The sequence below is a fragment of the Netta rufina genome, assembly GCF_964035555.1.
Source record: "Netta rufina genome assembly, chromosome: 7".
NCBI lineage: Eukaryota > Metazoa > Chordata > Aves > Anseriformes > Anatidae > Netta > Netta rufina.
This window is the reverse complement of record NC_140130.1, coordinates 3,943,193-3,960,773: the sequence shown is the minus strand read 5'-3', so window position 1 is coordinate 3,960,773 and position 17,581 is coordinate 3,943,193. Positions and strand designations below refer to the sequence as shown.

Genomic DNA, 17,581 nt, shown 5'->3' with positions numbered 1-17,581 from the left:
CATTCAGAGTCATGCATATTTTATATTGCATTGCCTGCTATTGCTTTCATCAGAACTGTATCATGCTACTTTACTTTATGTAGCTTGGGAAAACAAAATGTCCTACAGCAGACAGCTTTCAAAGCTAGTATTTCCCTCTTGACAGTATGTGCTGTGTAATAACTGTATATATGAAACAATCTTAAGTTCAGAAGCTTTTTCTGCCCCATACTGAATACATGTTCAGTAAATTTCATCAAATGAGTTATACTGAAAGTAAGTACTGGTTGTTGTGCAGTTCTTTTTATTAATATTGCTATTGATAGGTAGGTAAGCCTTAAAACACAAGCGCTCTTGCAAGACCTTTCATGTCCCATAAAGTAAGTTGTTTCATGCAAGATATGAAGAAAATTCTAAGCCTCTTGGACAGATTCTTCAGGGGTGTAAATTAAGAGTTGCATAGAGCTAACAAAGCCAAGATCTGGCTTAGGCCTGTTCTCAGGAAGACAATTGTAGCATTTTATCATGGTAGCCCATTTTAAATTCACCTTCACATGAGAGAGAGAGAGTTGAAAAATTGTTTGTTGAACTCTGTAATCATTTTATTCTCTTTGCAGCATACAATTTGAGTTGAGACCATTGTAAAAGAAAATGTTCTGCCCTCAAGTCAAGCTTTACAATTGAAGTCACCTCTCACCAAATTCTTTAAATTACTAGATTTATATTATTCGAGATTAACAAGGCCAGTTCATGTTCTTAACTTTGCATTTTTGGCTCTGTTGAAAACAGCATAATTTGCATTTTTGAGTCCATGAGCAGTTTTTGTTCAGTGTTGCAGATCACCAGAGAATCCACTAAGAACACGTTTGTAGAAAAACTTACCAGGGGGAAAACTAAAATCTACTGGGATGAGAGAGGGGAAATCCTATTATTTACTTCGAAGTACATTGAGGAACTCTACAATATTTTAAGATGCGTTTTGATGATTCTCTACACAATTTTAGGAAGTACACTAATCTTTTTACTTCAAGACAATAGGAAGTACACTAATCTTTTTACTTCAAGACAATAGTAAGAGAAATGCAAGCATATACAAAATACTTGTTCACTGCACGCTTGATGCATAAGTTGTAACTTCTTTGGGGTATGACTACCTTAACAAGTCTATTGTTACGTTTCTAGGACTGTTAGTAACAAAAGCCAAGTTGTCCTTACCATATTGTGTATGCAGTAATGTCTTACCTTGGTACCTTACATAACTTCATCTCAAACTGTTAGAAAGCTGTATTTGAATATGTCCATGTACGTTTTCAAGTCAGTTCTCTTCTGAGTCATTCTGCCTGTTGCACGCTCCAAAACACTGGAATCACAGAATAGAGGTTACAGCATAGCAGCCACACCTTCCCAGAGGAAGCATATACATATCTCCCTAACCCGATGTCCTTTTGGAGGTAATTTTGTTCCACATTTTTCCATGTATTTAAAAACATTGAGTCCTGTATTTGGGACAAACTTACAAATAAACAGTTATTTCAAAAGCACTTCAAGGTTCTTTACCAATAAAGTAATTTGAGAATTGTTGGACAGTTTAGGAAAAAAAAAACACAAAGTATTTTCTTATTGAGAGAAAAATACATGCATTTGGGACTGTATATCAATAATGTACTTAAGCCTGTACTTAGCAACATATTCAGTTTCTATAAAAAGCAGCTTTGAAGAATAGTAAAGTCATACAACAGCTTTTAATCAACTGCGTAAAGAGTTTTAATGGACCTCTCTTAAGACAACTCTGAGTCATAAGCTTGTCGATCCCTAATATAGTTATGTAAGCACTTCAGAATTCATTGTTGCATTAAATTATATTTTCTTTAATGTCTCATATTTGTAAGCAAGTACGCTTGTGTTTAGAGTGAACCAACTGATTCACAGGCCAAGTTTTTAAACTACAGTGCAGTACACAGAGACACTTCACAGATAGATCCTACAACCCAAATCCAAACTAAACTCTTCTTAGCACCCTTAAAAGTCTACCTCTTCAGAGGCCAGTTCTGGTCTGTTCTCTGCAGTTCAGATACCACCCATCAATACAATGAAACAATGTCACAAATATTACAATCTATATATAAAAGCAGTGAGTTAAATTAACTGACTGCTTTATGTCTATATAGATTATTTCCATAAGTTATGTTTGCTTAAAAGCTCAGTCACAGAGCTATCTTCAATTTAAAGGATGAAAATTCATTCACTGCAGAAGCTATTCCTTTAAAATAGCGTATTCCCACACAGCAGCCTCTGCTGAAGAAGTGAAAGCTCAAACCAGATTAAATCCTCCTACTTTGAAACTGGTAGGGGGTAAGTTCTAGACTGAGTTTTCAAGATGTTCCTGCTCATTTTCCTCTGGCATTTCAGACGTCAGAGACTCAGACCACAAAGGGATAGAGGTCAAACTAAGCTCTTAAAAGCACTTAGGTCTTCAACAATCATCCTATTACACACTGTACTGTAAGACACTGGAAAACTCCACACATGAGGAGAATTAAGTAATTCAGAATTACTATGCACAAAAAAACCCCTGTTAATTATAAAATGTCATCTAACACGGCCAAACGGAAAATCTACAGACAAATCCCTTGAATCTCATCCTCACCCAGGAAACAGAATGCTTTCAAAAGCTGAACAAAGAACTGAAATGCTGCTTTCCCTTCCCTGTGATGCAACTGATAAACATTCTCTAGTCTCCACAATCTAAACCTTTGGAAGACAGTCATCAAGACGAAATAAAAATGAAGGCTTTTTAGTGCATTTGAAGGGTAACAGATTTACTCAGACAATAAATGACAAAAAATCCACTACTTACCTGAGTAGCATCTGGTGCAACAAACACAAAATGTCATAATCCTTTATGTCTTCTGTGCCTAAGACCTTTGAATTGCAGACTAGAGAAGAGCTCAGACCTTAAGACAAGCTGGTGCTTGTGGTGGCCTCAGCAGTCTTCATTCCTGGATGTTCATGGGGAAGGAAGCGAGAAAGTCAGCTGTGTTCTCGAGCACTGTCAGTCACCTTCGGTACAGCAACAGGAAGGGGCAGATCCAGAAGAGTTAACCTATGTTTTGGACAAATAAAAATGTTTATTTTACTAGACTTCATCTGGCATCAAACAGGAAGCTATAGTTGCTGCAGTTTTACCCCTGCCTGTTTTGCAAGTGTGACTATCAGCAAGCTTTTTACAAAATGCATCCCACTTGCCATTGGCAATTGAGACCTGTCTTTTTAAATGGCAACCAACATCAGAGTTAATACTAGAAACATAGTAAAAATAGCAAAATAAAGGAAATTAACAATACTTTAAAAAGCAAATCTAGCAAAATCATCCCCCCCCTCAAGCTGTCCCCACATTACTCTTATTATAAGTGAAAAAAAACTACTTCTGCTTAGACCTGTACTACTTACAGAAAATGCAACCCAGCATTAACATTTTCTCTCAGTAGTAGTCTTGGTTAAGACCCCAAGTGTAGCTGCCAAATCTAGCAAATCTCCATACCTGCTAACAACCACAGTCCTGAGTGTTAATTTAGCTGCTGTCCCTCTCTAGTGTTTGCTTGGGGAAGTAAACAAGGGGACCCAAGAAGAGAGTAGGATGCCAGTTCTGTAATTACTGGGAGTTAAAGAGGCCACAGGACTAGAAGAAGAGAAAAAAAGATTCAATTCCTATTCAAGTTCACCCACACAGCTCCTCATCATATCTCACTCTTTGCCAGTTACCCAAGTCAGAGTTACCCATGATCCTGCTTTCTCTTCAACAGCTAGACTTCCCTGAAATACTACAGAGCTCTTGCATTGCCCCCTCAAATCCACTGATCTCTTCACCTTTTTCTCACCCCTCTTAGCCCTCAGATTTCTATAATTTCCATTCAGCCCTGTCCATCTTGTCTTGAGCCTCACCCCCACACGCACATCCCCAGTCTGTCACTGACATACAATGTGGCAATACGTATTTATTAATATCTTATTAGTACAGCAATAGTACCTACATTGCTAGAGCCCCTGAACTGATTGGATGCCATTAAATCTACAGTTCTACTTCGGGTATATATAAAAAATCCTCCTCATTGCTCATATCAGAGTATTCAAAGCTCATCATTATTTCAGTAAGCAGTTTGGGATCCTTTTGAGAGTCCACAGGCACTTAATGTTTGCATCATAAGAAGATGAAAAAAAAACAGCTGTCTTTAAACTTAAGCATTTCATCAAAAATTACCTAAAGATGAGAGGTTGTTTTGTCAGAAGCAGTTTTGTCCCACTGAGACATCATAAAGTTATTTTGGACCGTTCAGCTACATGGCAAAGTAGGTGAACTCTCTTAGGGTTCTATCTTGAAGCTAACTTTGACCAGAACTAATTGCATAAAGAAGTTCTTTAGGATGAATTCATTTCTAAAGCAAGTATAATTTAGTTGTGTGCACATATTTGCATGTGTTTTATCATAGTTGTTTTGATGAACAGAACCAGTAGGATTTACTTGGTACAACATGGTAGATGAAACAGGTAAGATTTTATTGTTAAAATGAACAATAGAATTGCATTAGCTGGATAGTTTAAATGTTAACTAAGATTTTGCAGTACTTGTGAGATACTGGCTGCCCTGCCAGAACTGCATGTATACTAAGTAGTAGCCACAGGCAGTTGTTCCCCTCTGATAGTAACATGGTCCCTCAGATATGTGATGAAGTGTTGAGATACGTCAAGTTAAATCGCATCACGTAATGCAGAATCAGCTGGTATTGCTCATTCTTCTTGCATGTCAGAGCTTCTAAAGTGTATACAAACTCAGCTTTCACAAATAAGTGAGAATTTTTGAAGACAAAAATCCCACACATCCTCCTCTCCCACCTCAAAAGATTGAGCAAATTTCATGCATGGTACTATATCTTTATTCACATGATATTTAAGTGATAATTGAGTGACAATTGATGATATTCATGTGGATGCTCTTGCAGATATGTTAGTTGTAAAGAGTTTCAGGTGTTTCCTGAGGACATATGCCAGCAAACAGTTAATCAGAAATATCATTTGCTGTTCTACTGGTCTTATTTTTTAGGGCTCATTATAACTTCTTAAAAGGGAGTGTTTTTTTTGAAGTGCTGAATATTCATCCTCTGACAGATTTTTTTAAATTCTTAAGACATCTACATTTGTTCTTCTACACAACTCAAAGTGACAATCACCTTGGGGAATGTAGTGTTGAAACCAAACATTCCAAGCTTTGTTCCTCCCCCCAAACACATAATTTGGCCATCAGTCCATAGTCAAAGTATTTAGATATCCAACTTGCAAGTAAGTTGGATAGATTTGATTTTTTTCTCTAGTACGCATAATTGACAAACAGTAAAATATTCAGGTATGTTTTAATATGTTTTTTACATATTTTTTTTACTTCCAGTCCAGGGAATTGGAGTCACCATCCCGCAAGGTCTTTAAAAGACATTTAGGTGTTGAACTTAGCGATATGGTTTAGTGGAGGACTTGTTAGTGTTAGGTCAGAGGTTGGACTCTATGATCTTGAGGTCTCTTCCAACCCACACAATTCTGTGATTATATATATTTGTTAGAAATTTCAAAGTCAGAATTTACTTCTGAACTGTGAAAAACATTCTAAATTGATAAAGACTAGTTAGAGAATGGGTTAGGTGTGAAGAATGACACATACATGTATAACATTGCTTGCTGATTTACAGGTTAAGAAAACATGTTAAAGACTCATAAAACAATACAGTGAACAGCTAGTGACCAAAATAATGAATGCAATGTTGCTTGCTTTCCTCTGCAACGTTAACATGACAAAATACATCTAAACCACATGTAAACTGACTTCAGTAAGCAATTGTTAACCATTGCTCACGCTTAGACCAGAGATACTAAAGGGAAAGGATAAAACAAAGTTTCATGTCAGCATCAGAGGAAATGGGGTAGTTGCATATGCATGCTTACATGCAATGGCTTTATTTTGAATCTGCATTTTCTGCTTCTGCCACTTAAGCCTCCTTCCTGTTGTGTTTTCTCTGTTGTTCCTTTAAACACAGACTTTTTTACCAGTTCTGTTCTCACCTTTCCTGGAAACAAGCCACCTGCCTTCACTGTCAAAACCTTTTGGTGTACCTCTTACCTCTCTCACTACAGTTTCCCTAGTCAGCTCATAACTTCCCTAATACATACATATTTCTTTGCCACCTGCTAGATATTTTTAAATAAGTCCTTTCTGCGCTGTACTTGGGAAGCTCCTTATTCTCGTTCACAGCTCTCATGGAATTGCTCCAGGTTATTGAGGATTAGAGATCAGCAAGTGTTTTAGCTTGCTGGTCTTACTTGCTGTCCCACAGTGCAGTTTCACATCTTTGATTCACTTGCAAGGATGCTGTAAGATTGCTAAAAATGAAGGTGAACATCTACTGCTGTCCCCACATCCACAGAATTTGCTTTTTCATCACAGAAGGCAGTTGGTGTGACAGACAACGTGTTTCAGCTGTGCTGTCTGTTCCTAATCACACTCCTGTCCCCAGTGTTCCATCCTTAAGAACTTGCTCCATAATTTCCCCCAGAACTGAGGTAAGGCCTTTGCCCATAGTTTTGCAGATCCTCTATCTTTTGAAGATGAATGGAAGACTGGATTGGAGTCATCTGTTCTTTCTTGTTAGATTACAAGCTCTTTGGCAGAGGCCATTTCTTTGTGCTGTAGGTATACAGGATGTTCTCCAGTGGGTCCAGGACAGTGTCAGGTTTATGGTAGCAATTGCTGTAATGATACTTGAGGTGTAGCTTCTTTCTTGAACATTTTAATCAGTCTGTTCCTTCCTAGTCTCATAATTAGATTGTAAAGTTCAAAGTTACTAATGTGTTACTGAAAACAAAAAGTTGAAAATAGAGCAGGTGCTTCAGTTTCCCCTGTGAATGCTATTAACTTCCAAATTATTTCTAAAATTTAAATATAATTAACCTAGTAACTCTTGGTTATTGAAGTGCTGCATATGCAATTGCTTATGTCTTCCCTGAATTCTGATCAATGCTGTGATGCTTCTAGTTCTGGAAAGAAAATACTGATCTGTGAGTGAAGTTATGATTCCAAAGTAAGGCTTTAATGGAAAAGATTGGTTTGGGGTAAGCTAATTACATAAAAATTGCAAGAACTGTGGTACTCCTGAATCACTATTGATTGAAGCCACATTGTGCTGAGCTGGTTGTTTTTCCCTCTCTAATATGGAAAGGATAAACTTTTGCCCCTAACATTGTTCACTGGGAGAGCAATTGTAGTGGGAAAATGCAAGCTGTTCTGCAAAAGAATGCAGATGTTCTGTTATTTCACATTTCTTGCATTGACTTACCTATATATCTTTCTACATTGTAGGCATGTATAATTATTTCACTGCTCCTCTAATTGCCAATTCTAACCTAATTTTTCATTTGATGATTATTAACAGTTAACTTTTCTAAAAAAGCAGCTTTTTATATATATGCATCTTGATTTAAGTAATATCTAAAGTGAAGTAATGCTTCACAATATCAAGATTAATGGTTAGGCAGTTTTTATAAATGCAGCAAAAACTATTTTATTTTGACATGTAACTACCCTAGTTTCCATTGTACATTGGCATTCTTGCAAAAGATTTTATAAGTTTGCATTTTCCATGTGAGGAAGTCAGGTGTAGGTGTAATTAACAGAGCTCAGAACTTGAGCCTCCTGTAGATATAGATAGGCATTCTTTTGAAAGAATGTTATGTTGAGTGAAAACAAGGAGTCATTTGATAGTTGAAATAGAAAGCTCTTAAATTTTGTAGAAACAAACTAAACCAATCCTATGCTTGGTCTTTGAGTAAGAACGCATTTCAAAGTTACTACCTTCCCAATAACATGGATATAACAGTGTATTCATAAGGAGTGAGTTCTGCTAGTTAGCTGGTTGGAAATCTACAATTCTTCAGCTTAATTCTGGTGATGTTCGCTTTTGCAGCGTTTAGTTGACTCCCTGATGGACTGTCCGTAGCCATTTCTCAATCATTTCTTTTATGCTGTAGAATTCCTTGTAGGTGTGGAAGCTGTGAAGACAGATTCTTAGTGCAATTACATGTTCCACATAGTAAAACTCAGAAGACTTTATTTAAAAAGGAATTCTAAATTTTATAAATTTAAGACCGGGAAAGTGTGTTTGTATACTATAAATCCATTGTTTTTGCTGACCTGTTAAGGTCACATCTCCTGTATGTCCTATAGCATACATAGGACAAAGCAATATACTAGTGGGAATTTTGAAAAATATTTGAAGACCTCTGCCTCGGTATCTCTAAGTAACTAATACTTTCATGAGAACAATGGGCCCTCTAGAAATCACTGAGAATTAAGAACTGTTGTTTCTCTTCACACCTCTTCTGGGAGACCTCAAATTCCTTGCATTTTTAGCAATCTTACAAGTAGTCCAGCACTTCAGGGTACTGAATACTTCTTGATACCAGTACTACAGTCATTAGCACAGATGAAGCTAAGAAGTGATGCGATGGAAGTGTTTATTGGCTGGGCCAGGAGGTTAATGAGGAACTAATGTTCATGCCTCACATGCATATCAAAGGAAGGATCATACTCAATACAGTAATATAATCACAGAACCACAGAATTTCTAGGTTGGAAGAGACCTCTAGATCATCAAGTCCAACCTCTGACCTAACACTAACAAGTCCTCCACTAAACCATATCACTAAGGAATGAATAATCATGAATTCATATCACTAATGAATAAGACAGATAAATTTGTCTGTCTATCCTTCTTAGCATCTACCCAGGACTAGAAATGAGACAAACTACGAAGTCACAGAATACATTAGAGCAAATACAACTTCTCAGTAAGAACAGATAATATGCATCTCTTGTACTAGAAAGTGCTGTTTTTCACTTTTTAGCTTTAGTGACTACTATACTCAAACTGCAAAGTAAGTTCATGACCCTGAAGTACTAGCTCCTGCCAACAGGAACAGAAGTCTCTCAAGCAAGTGGGGGTTCAGGCAGTAATTTAACAGCCTCTAAGCCATTGCTCTTAGCCAACTGGGAAGTCTGTAGCAGGGCAGTCTCTTATGGGTTACAGACCAAGGAAGAACTGTATCTCTGTGAGCAGCACTAAGGAGAAGGGTGAAAGCTCTGTCATCTCACAGCAGTGTAGGTTGTATTCTGCAGGCATTTTTACCATTCAACAGGAATGGACAGAAGCAATGCTGGCTCCCCAGTAGGGAGCAGAGCATCCCAAAGGCACCATGCAGCCATCAGGCAGGGCTTAAAGTTACCTGCTCAGTTCCAGGCTTCTGCAGGGCCAGCCACCAGTTTAACTCAGATTGCTCAGTTTCTCTACCCATGGTCATCTTCTGCATTGTCTTTGAGGCAGGAGGAGTAAGACCCTGAGACTGTAAAGATAAAGGCTACTGCTAGGGAACAGCAAGAACCAGCTGCTTCCTAATGGAGACAAGCCTGGATCCAAAAGTAATCCCAGTGCTTGCAGAGCTTTCACTGACCAGAGCAGAGTTATACAGCAGTCAGCACAAGGCACTCATAACAAAATCCACCAATAGTCCTAGACAAGCTAAGTGATAAAGCAGGTCTAGGTTTGGAAATCTCCCAAAGCCAAGGTACAGCACCTGCACAAGAGATCTATCTGGGAAACACAACACTAGCAATATAGGTCCAAAGCCTACTGAGGGTAGAACTAGAAACAGAGGCAGACATACCTGTAAGTGCAGGCCTGGTCAGGGACAAAGAGGGAAGGTGAGGGTAGGGCAGGGCTTAAATAGAGCTTCTGAGCCAGTGGGTGGAGTCTGTGGGAGGGGGCCTCAGGTGAGGTTGTTCAAGACCATTGAGGCCTTTTTGGTGCACTCAGGGCTATGACAGCTGCAGCTGAGAATTGTTGTTTCTCTTCTGTCACTTTTCTGAGTCTATTCTGATGGCTCAGGCTCACCTAGCAGGGGAAGGTGATAATACGGTGTCCAAACCAGATGTGATGTGATCAGTGACATACTACGGTTAGCTTTTCATATGATAAATGTTTAGGGATGTGCTGGTTTTTGTAGCATTCTCCAGTTGGCACATTAGTCAGCCTGGTTTTTGTACTTTGAGGCTTGATGCGAGACTTGCTTCTCTGTTTATTTTGCTCAAGCTGTTGTTTGAAAAGAACGCCCAGAAAAGTATCTTAGAGAAATAAAGTAGCAGCATTAAAAAGGCAAAGCACCTCTCCTAACTTTTTCGTTCAAAATGTAGACCTCTTTTTACAGAATTTATTTGCTATATTTTGCACATGCTATATATTTTTTGCTATAACACCATATGTTCAGATTTTTTCTGAATTAATCAGCAGAAATTAGAAGCTACGCCTTTGGAAGGTTTCCAAGAAATAAAGACTGGAAACTTCCGCAGTTATCAACCCCTTCATTGGAAGTGTAGGCACGTCAGTGAGTTAATTACGACCAGAAAGTTGACATAAAATATTAGTTACTTTTTTTTGCTGGATTCATTGCTGATTCAATGCTGCACACTTCTACAAGAGATCAGTCACATCCAGAGTATGATGTACACCAGCATTTCTCTTGACTGCTTATTGTCCAGGGTGAAAAAAGCTGATTTATGCAGTTACTGCACTGTTGATCTGTCTGGTGTTTATGAAATACAAGCATAGAGTTTAAGTGTCAAAGTGGAGTTGGCAAAATTGATAGTACAGATAGTACTCTCTGCGGATACATAAAAATCAACACTAACCGTTGAAAGAAAGAGGACCAGTAGTAGCCACACATAGTTACATAAAAAAGAAACAGAACGGTTGGATGGTATTTTATAAAGTAGAAGAGAATGCTGTTGAAGCTGTGTAGACTTCGTGGTGCTGGCCGCCACAATTTGCAGATACTCTTCAGAGGTTTGCTCATGACTGAGATGAATTTAGTGAAGTGGTGATACTTTCTGGACTGCTGCTCTGATCGTACCAAGGAGGCAGGTGGGCAGTCTGGTGAAAAAAGGAGTGAGGAAGGCTTCCAGGAAGGAACTTCTGTGCCATCTTTCTTCTTTAACCTTAGAAGCAACGCTACAAACTTCGAATTTCTAGAGCTTGCAGCTTCTCTGCAGGTTGGTGCATGCACAACAAAATGGAAAGAATAATCTTCCACACTGTGCCACACTGTGCCACATATTATCAGAAATAACTTAAAAGATACCTTCCAAAGTAGCACTCAGTATTTCCTCCTTGCACGGTCTTGGATAGAAGAAATAAAGAGAATAGGAAACTCTTGCAGGGCTTTTTCCCTTGTTGTGGCTGTTGTACTATAGAGTACCATGAAGATCCCCCAGAAAGGGATTTAAGCATGAGCTGCTAGTAGATGGAATAGAAAAAGAAAGACTGAAAGAAAGCCAGAGAGGCAGAAGCCTGTAGGAGCATGGGGACAACAGGCTAATAACTAGAATGCAGTTGTCAAGAGAAGGCCCTTTCTTGCTCTAGTGTTTCACAGTGCACATTGTGAACTAGCAAAGAATAAAACAGGCAAAGCACTCTTGCAGAGATACTTTCAAATCATGCAAATGTGCAGATTTTCATTATTCAATAAAGGTGGTGCCAGGTAGAAAGGACTTGAATTTTCAAAATGTTTTCCATGGTTTCTTTATCAGACTGTAAAATGTCTTACATGGAGTAAGCCACATTTTCCCATGTGTGCACCCAAAAAGCAGGTTTTATGGAGGTACCCAGCCATATCCAAATCAGCTAGAGCTTCTCCAAACTGTGTGCCTGGATGTGGTTGTTTTGTATATCAGAGATTTATAGGGCAGGTAGACGAAGCATGGTTAAAACACTGAATATATGACCTAAGTCCTTCTTAACAATTGTTTTACTGTTATTTTCCTCTCTTCCCTGAACTGAATTATAGACCAGTTGTTTGACTTAATAAAGCACTTCATAAAGCACTTAATAAAGTCACCCTCATCACTATGCAGATGAAACCTTGCTTACTTCACGGAGACACAGCCTTCATCTTCATAAAACCCGTTCATCTATAGTCTTTCTTCCTCCCCCTCTGCACCATACCAAATGTGTGCTTTCTTCTGAATGATCAGTCCACAAGACAGGGCTTCATCTGAACCCCTCCTTTCTTTATGGCCAAGAGTCAAGCTAGGACAGGGTCAGCATTCAGTAAAACAAAATTGTTTCAAGAAGTTGCAGAGCTACACCCATTCTTACTGTAATTTCTGTGTATTTCATTTTATTTTTCCTTGTAGTTTATTTTCATTTTTTGAATATGCATACTAAAGAGAAAAACTGTTCAGAAATGCTTACCTTGGGAGCATGCTGAACAGCAGAAACAGTACTCAACTGCTGTGTTTTCTGCTAAAAATAGAACTGGAGTCTGTTCCAAAGATTTTCAATTAAACCAGGACCTTTTTGGGTTCACACAGCCTAGCAATAATTTCAGCACTTCTTTCTTCAGCATATACCATTTTTAACCACATTTTTTATTCACTGACTTTGGAGGTTGCTGTTTTGGTACTCCTGTGGATTAGATTTCTTTCTCCTTAAAATGTTGCTGATAGTGGCATTCATTCTTACAGTATACCTCAATCCTGATGTAGTACAACTGTTCGTGAAGGTCAGTGGGCAGTTTGGCTTCTCTGTCCCACTATATTCTTGACACCTTTGAGGCATAACTCTGTGGGGCAGAGGGAGACGTGCCCATACCACAAACTCCTGACTGCCTGACATCAGCTGAGAGCAGGTTTTAGCTTTCTTGTTATAAAGTTGGCATTTCCCTTGTCATGCCCTCAGTTCTGTGTGGACATACCATCTGGTTTGTTTGAAAGAAAGTCGGATGGGAAATGATGGACAAAGCTTGCATTTGGATGGAATGGCTTTGTAGTGCTTGCCTTTCTGAAAGGCAGATGGCCAGCAGTTGGCATTGTTCAGTGAGGCGGTGTTCTGAGCAATGCAGCAGATACTTGACTGCTTAGAGGCTGGTATCTGGGGACATGGAGGTGTGTGACCTTAATATGAGTAAATATCGTGACAGGTATTTTGGAATGTCCAGGTCACACACATGGAGTCGTACTTCACCATATGCCCAACAGCAGTAAATTCTTTATTGAAAGATTGCACCTAGCTGTTAACCTGGGCCTGTAGAGAATGGTAAAGGTGGAAAAGTCTGCATCAAATGTCTGCATTATAGATTGCATATGTATGATCTTCTTGCACTATATTTTTGCATACTTGTCTCTGTCATGAACTGTTAAGATCATCTGAGAGTTTTGTCCTTAATGTCAGCAAGTAGTAGATCAAATGCATCCAGTAGTTCTGTGTCATCTGTGATGGCAGAGGAAAGTGGTGACACTGTGCGGTATAACCTGCACGGGTGAGAATTAACAGAGTCTCAAAGCTTAGCAGGGTACCTTAATCCACAGTAAGCTTATTGAAAAGCTGTTGTTTAAATACACTTGCTCTAGTAATACTTATTTCATTATGATTGAGATAATCCCTGTGTCTGCACCTCATTTATTCCCCTAAAAGAAGTAGCTGGTATTGTCATTGAGGTCGTCGTTAGGTTTATGGGAAGTCCATGTGTATTCAGCATACGAAGGAGCAAAATAAATAAAACAACAAAAGCTCTAAAAAAACAGTGAAAATGGGATCCTTACACAATTTCTTGAGTGTCACGATTCAGATAGCACAAGCATAGCTATTTAAAATTCTTGGTGATCATTTGGGGAAGGAGAAATTAACTTCCATGAGATGGAGAAATAGAAGAAAAGCTTATGTCAAAGTTGGCTGTGAAGAACAGCGGTGTATAAAGTCTGACCGATATAGAGCATAGCTACCCATTTTTAACAATTTGCTCTATATTGATTTTTCCTTTCTATAAACATCACTGGCAGTGGAACAGATTGAACAATGAAAGTATATCAAAAGGAAGTGTAGTCACATTACAGAGCAATGAAATAGCACTTAGAAGTTACTGCCTGCCCCAGGAGGATGCGCTTTGCACAGGGCAGTTGGATGGTGGATCAGTAATCATCGCATTAGGGGCAAGAAGGAGTTGTATCCCATGCTAAGACGGATAAACATTTTAAATAGTTTAAATAGTTTAAAAACTCGGGCGTGATAAGTAGCAACCATTTGAAAGGGAGCTACTTTAGGCTTTGGTGCACTCAGAGCCTTGAAGTATTAAAGAAGGGTGTGTGTCTGGTTGTTCTTAATGCAAGGGATAAAGATGAAAGGAGGTCGGTTACCCACTTGGAACTCTTTAAGGGAACTGAACACATTCTCATCTTCACATTGCCTATAGTAAACCTTTGTACAGCTGGATTTCAATGCTTTTCTGTTTATCTTTTGTAGGTGGGAAGAAAATTATCTTTACATAGTAAAAGTCATTGAATTTTTATTTAAAGCTTTGTGCAAGGATACAAACATTGTGTCCCTCTTCCTACCTGGGTGACAAGTAGTAGGGCTTAAATACTTGTTTCTGAGTTTTTCCAGTTGGGATGCAGGGAGTCAGGGGAAGAAGGGGCTTTGAGCACACTTTCATAGGTACTTTAACCCTTGAAATATATGATATTCTGGGATACTTGCAGGTAGTGTGCTTCTGATTAGTGTTGTGTCAGAGAAACAGGAAGCAGAGGAATCTATTGTTTGATTTTCTCCATTCGGGACAGCTTCCCACATCCAGCCTTATGGCTATCACTTGTTCTCTCGCTATCCTGAGACTAGTCTGTCTGTCTTTACCTAGAGCTGAAGGTAAGCTGTATAAACTAGTACCAAAATTAAGGAAATTCTTGGCCTTTCACACCAATGCCTTTTGTTTATATTTTTCATTAAGTACTGGTTTATTTTCAGAGTTGTTTCCATTGGTTTGAATGCCAACTGGTTTTAATGCCAGAAGAGGTTTGAAGCGTCTTCTATATGTATGGTCCTGTGGTAATTGCTAACATACTGTACTGCTCTGCTCAAAATAACACTTTTTTCTTTTGGCTAAACAGTTACAAATAGACCATAGCTCCCAGTTAATTATACTGGAATATGTAAGATTCCATTTCTCTCTTTTGAATCTCTTAATTAATGCTGTCTGGCCTCTGTTTATACTGCTTTTCAAGTGGGACAGTTAGAGTTATCAGATCAGGATAAAATTAATATTCTAAAAAGGATTTACCTACAAGATTTCTCAGTGCATATATAGGAAGGCACGAACTGCAGGCACTGCATGGTGGGCATTTGTTACTAGCAACTGTCAGAGCTTGGTGCTGTGGTACACCAAGGGCTGCTGCTCTTGGGTGACGAACACAGGATATGGCAGGAAAAAGTTGCTGCCAGAGAAGTTACTGCTCTTGGAAGGTGTATTACAATTGTTCACTCTGTTCATTTCCTTTAATTTTCCTTCTGTGTCTAAAATGTTTGTATTTCTAAATATATTGTGGCTATAAATGGTGGTCCTAGCCAGATTGATTACCGCAGCTCAGCTCTGCCAGTGTTCTGTTTGCCACGTGTGTTTCTTTTACAGCTTTTCTTTACACAAGTCATAATTTTTCTTCTGGGACTTGCAGTTCAATCTGGATTAATGAGAGTCACTGAGTTACTTGGAGAATCTTGTCTTTCTTTTCTTACTCATACCTTTTTAAACTGTGAGATTTGTTTATGTTTTCTCTCAAGGGACACTTTCAGCATAGATCACCAAATTCTTTCTGAGAGCAGTTCTTCTCTGCAATACAGCAGAATCTGAGTCCCCATGATAATCATAAAGCTTTTTCAGTGGATCTCAGGTGAAGTGTAAGTTGTGCTTGAAGAACAGACAGTTGTTGGGAATAGGAATGCAAATGACTTCCTTGCTCTCACACATTCCCAAGTTAGAGCCACTCAGATAACGTCTCACATTAGCTTCTGAGGGATAGACAAAGCAAGCAGTGAGAGGAAGGAAGAATTATTGTGGAAATACTCTAAAGGGAAGTCCCTACTGAGTGGCCATTCTTCTCCTTTACATCTTCGCTGCAGTGTGGAGCCTACATTTTGTGTTTCCCTTTCAGTTAGATTGTGTGGTGTTTCATCACTAGTACTTTAAAAAATTCAAGAGACTTGTCTTCCTAACCAAATCTAGGACAAGCCGTGCTAAAAAGCTATATAGACACATAATTCTGCTCATACAGTCTGATGACCATTATAAATTTAAAGAGAAATACGTAAGTATGTTTAATGGTTTGCTTAAGTGTGATAAAGGCAGCTTTTCTCATCAATACAGCAGACTTATTAATATGGAAAGAATTATCATGGCCTGGGATACAGCACAAGCTGCATGTGGATTCCCATCCTCGGGATTCCATCAGGATTTCCGTGAACAAGCGCTCTGTGCTGCAACTTGTTTCAGAATTTCTGAATTCCAGAAGTTCTCTTCAAATGTAATTCCTGTTGAGTGACAAAACAACTTACAGCTATAGTGCTAGGGCTTAGAATAAAGTATAGTTTAAAAAAATGAATGAAAAAAAACAGGTTAAGAATTTGTCATTTTTACTCAGGTCTATTATCTTACTCTTTTTTGTATGTTGTATTCAACTGAAACACTCCCAGAAGGTAGTTCTCCTGTTCTGTCCTAGGAAATTTTAATTACTGTGACACAATTTAAAAGTCTGTTACACCACAGAGCCTGTGCAGAGCAGCTTTGCCAGTGCTCTTATCTTGACGTAGGGAAGTGACAGTGACGGTTGCCAATGGCAAGTAAGTAAGTGTCCTGTTGAATTGTGTTGAATATATTTTTTTGGTAGGAACTGTGTCCATTCAGAGAAGAAAATTCCTTTGCCTTTTTGGTTGTTAAGAAAACCTTTGGAGTATATAATTACTGTAACCAGGAATGACCTGTCTTAACAGAGGTTGCACAGGGCAGTTCACAACAGTAAGGAATGACCTATTTAAGACCCAAATTCTGGCTCTAGTTCAGTCTCTGCAGCTAAACAGTTTAGCAGGTGAGTACTTCCATTGCCTCAGGGAAGGAAATCCCTTCCTCACAGCATTCTGCAAGAGGGCTTCTGCAACAGGAATGATGAATGCTCTCTATTGCCCATCTATTGTGAATTCCTTAAGATGAAAAGAAACACAAAATAAGCTAAACAGCTTTGTGCAAAACTATCAGCATACAACTGTCTGCCAGAGGGCGTGCATTCTAGCAGACAGTACCAGCGTTAATAATTTTTCTATGTCCATCTCTCAGTCTGCCACTTACCTCTCACTTCCATGTGGCTGCAAGAGAACTTTCTTACTGATGTCTGATGAGTAGAATAGGGATTAAGACCTTCTGTGTTTTAACTGCTGTCTTCTTGGGCTCAAACAGCCAATGCTGACAACTCATACTTTTGTTAGAAATCTATTGTTGCATATTACTTCATATCTTGACACCTGAGTTACGTTACTGTAAGTGAAATTCATCACCAGCATGTTCCACGGCTATTGAGCAAATCCTGGAAATGTGACTCCTGAACGCATAGATACAAAGCAGATACAAAGAATTTGAGATTTATTATTTAAAATAACCTGGTATTTATTCCAGTTTAGTGATATTTTGGATCCTACCT

General features: G+C 38.6%; 1 protein-coding gene across 1 annotated transcript in view; it reads left to right on the top strand.

Moving 5' to 3' along the window:
* CTNNA3 (catenin alpha 3) overlaps positions 1-17,581 on the top strand; it is a 456,005-nt gene that overhangs the window by 404,878 nt on the left and 33,546 nt on the right. The gene's annotated exons all lie outside the window — the stretch shown is intronic.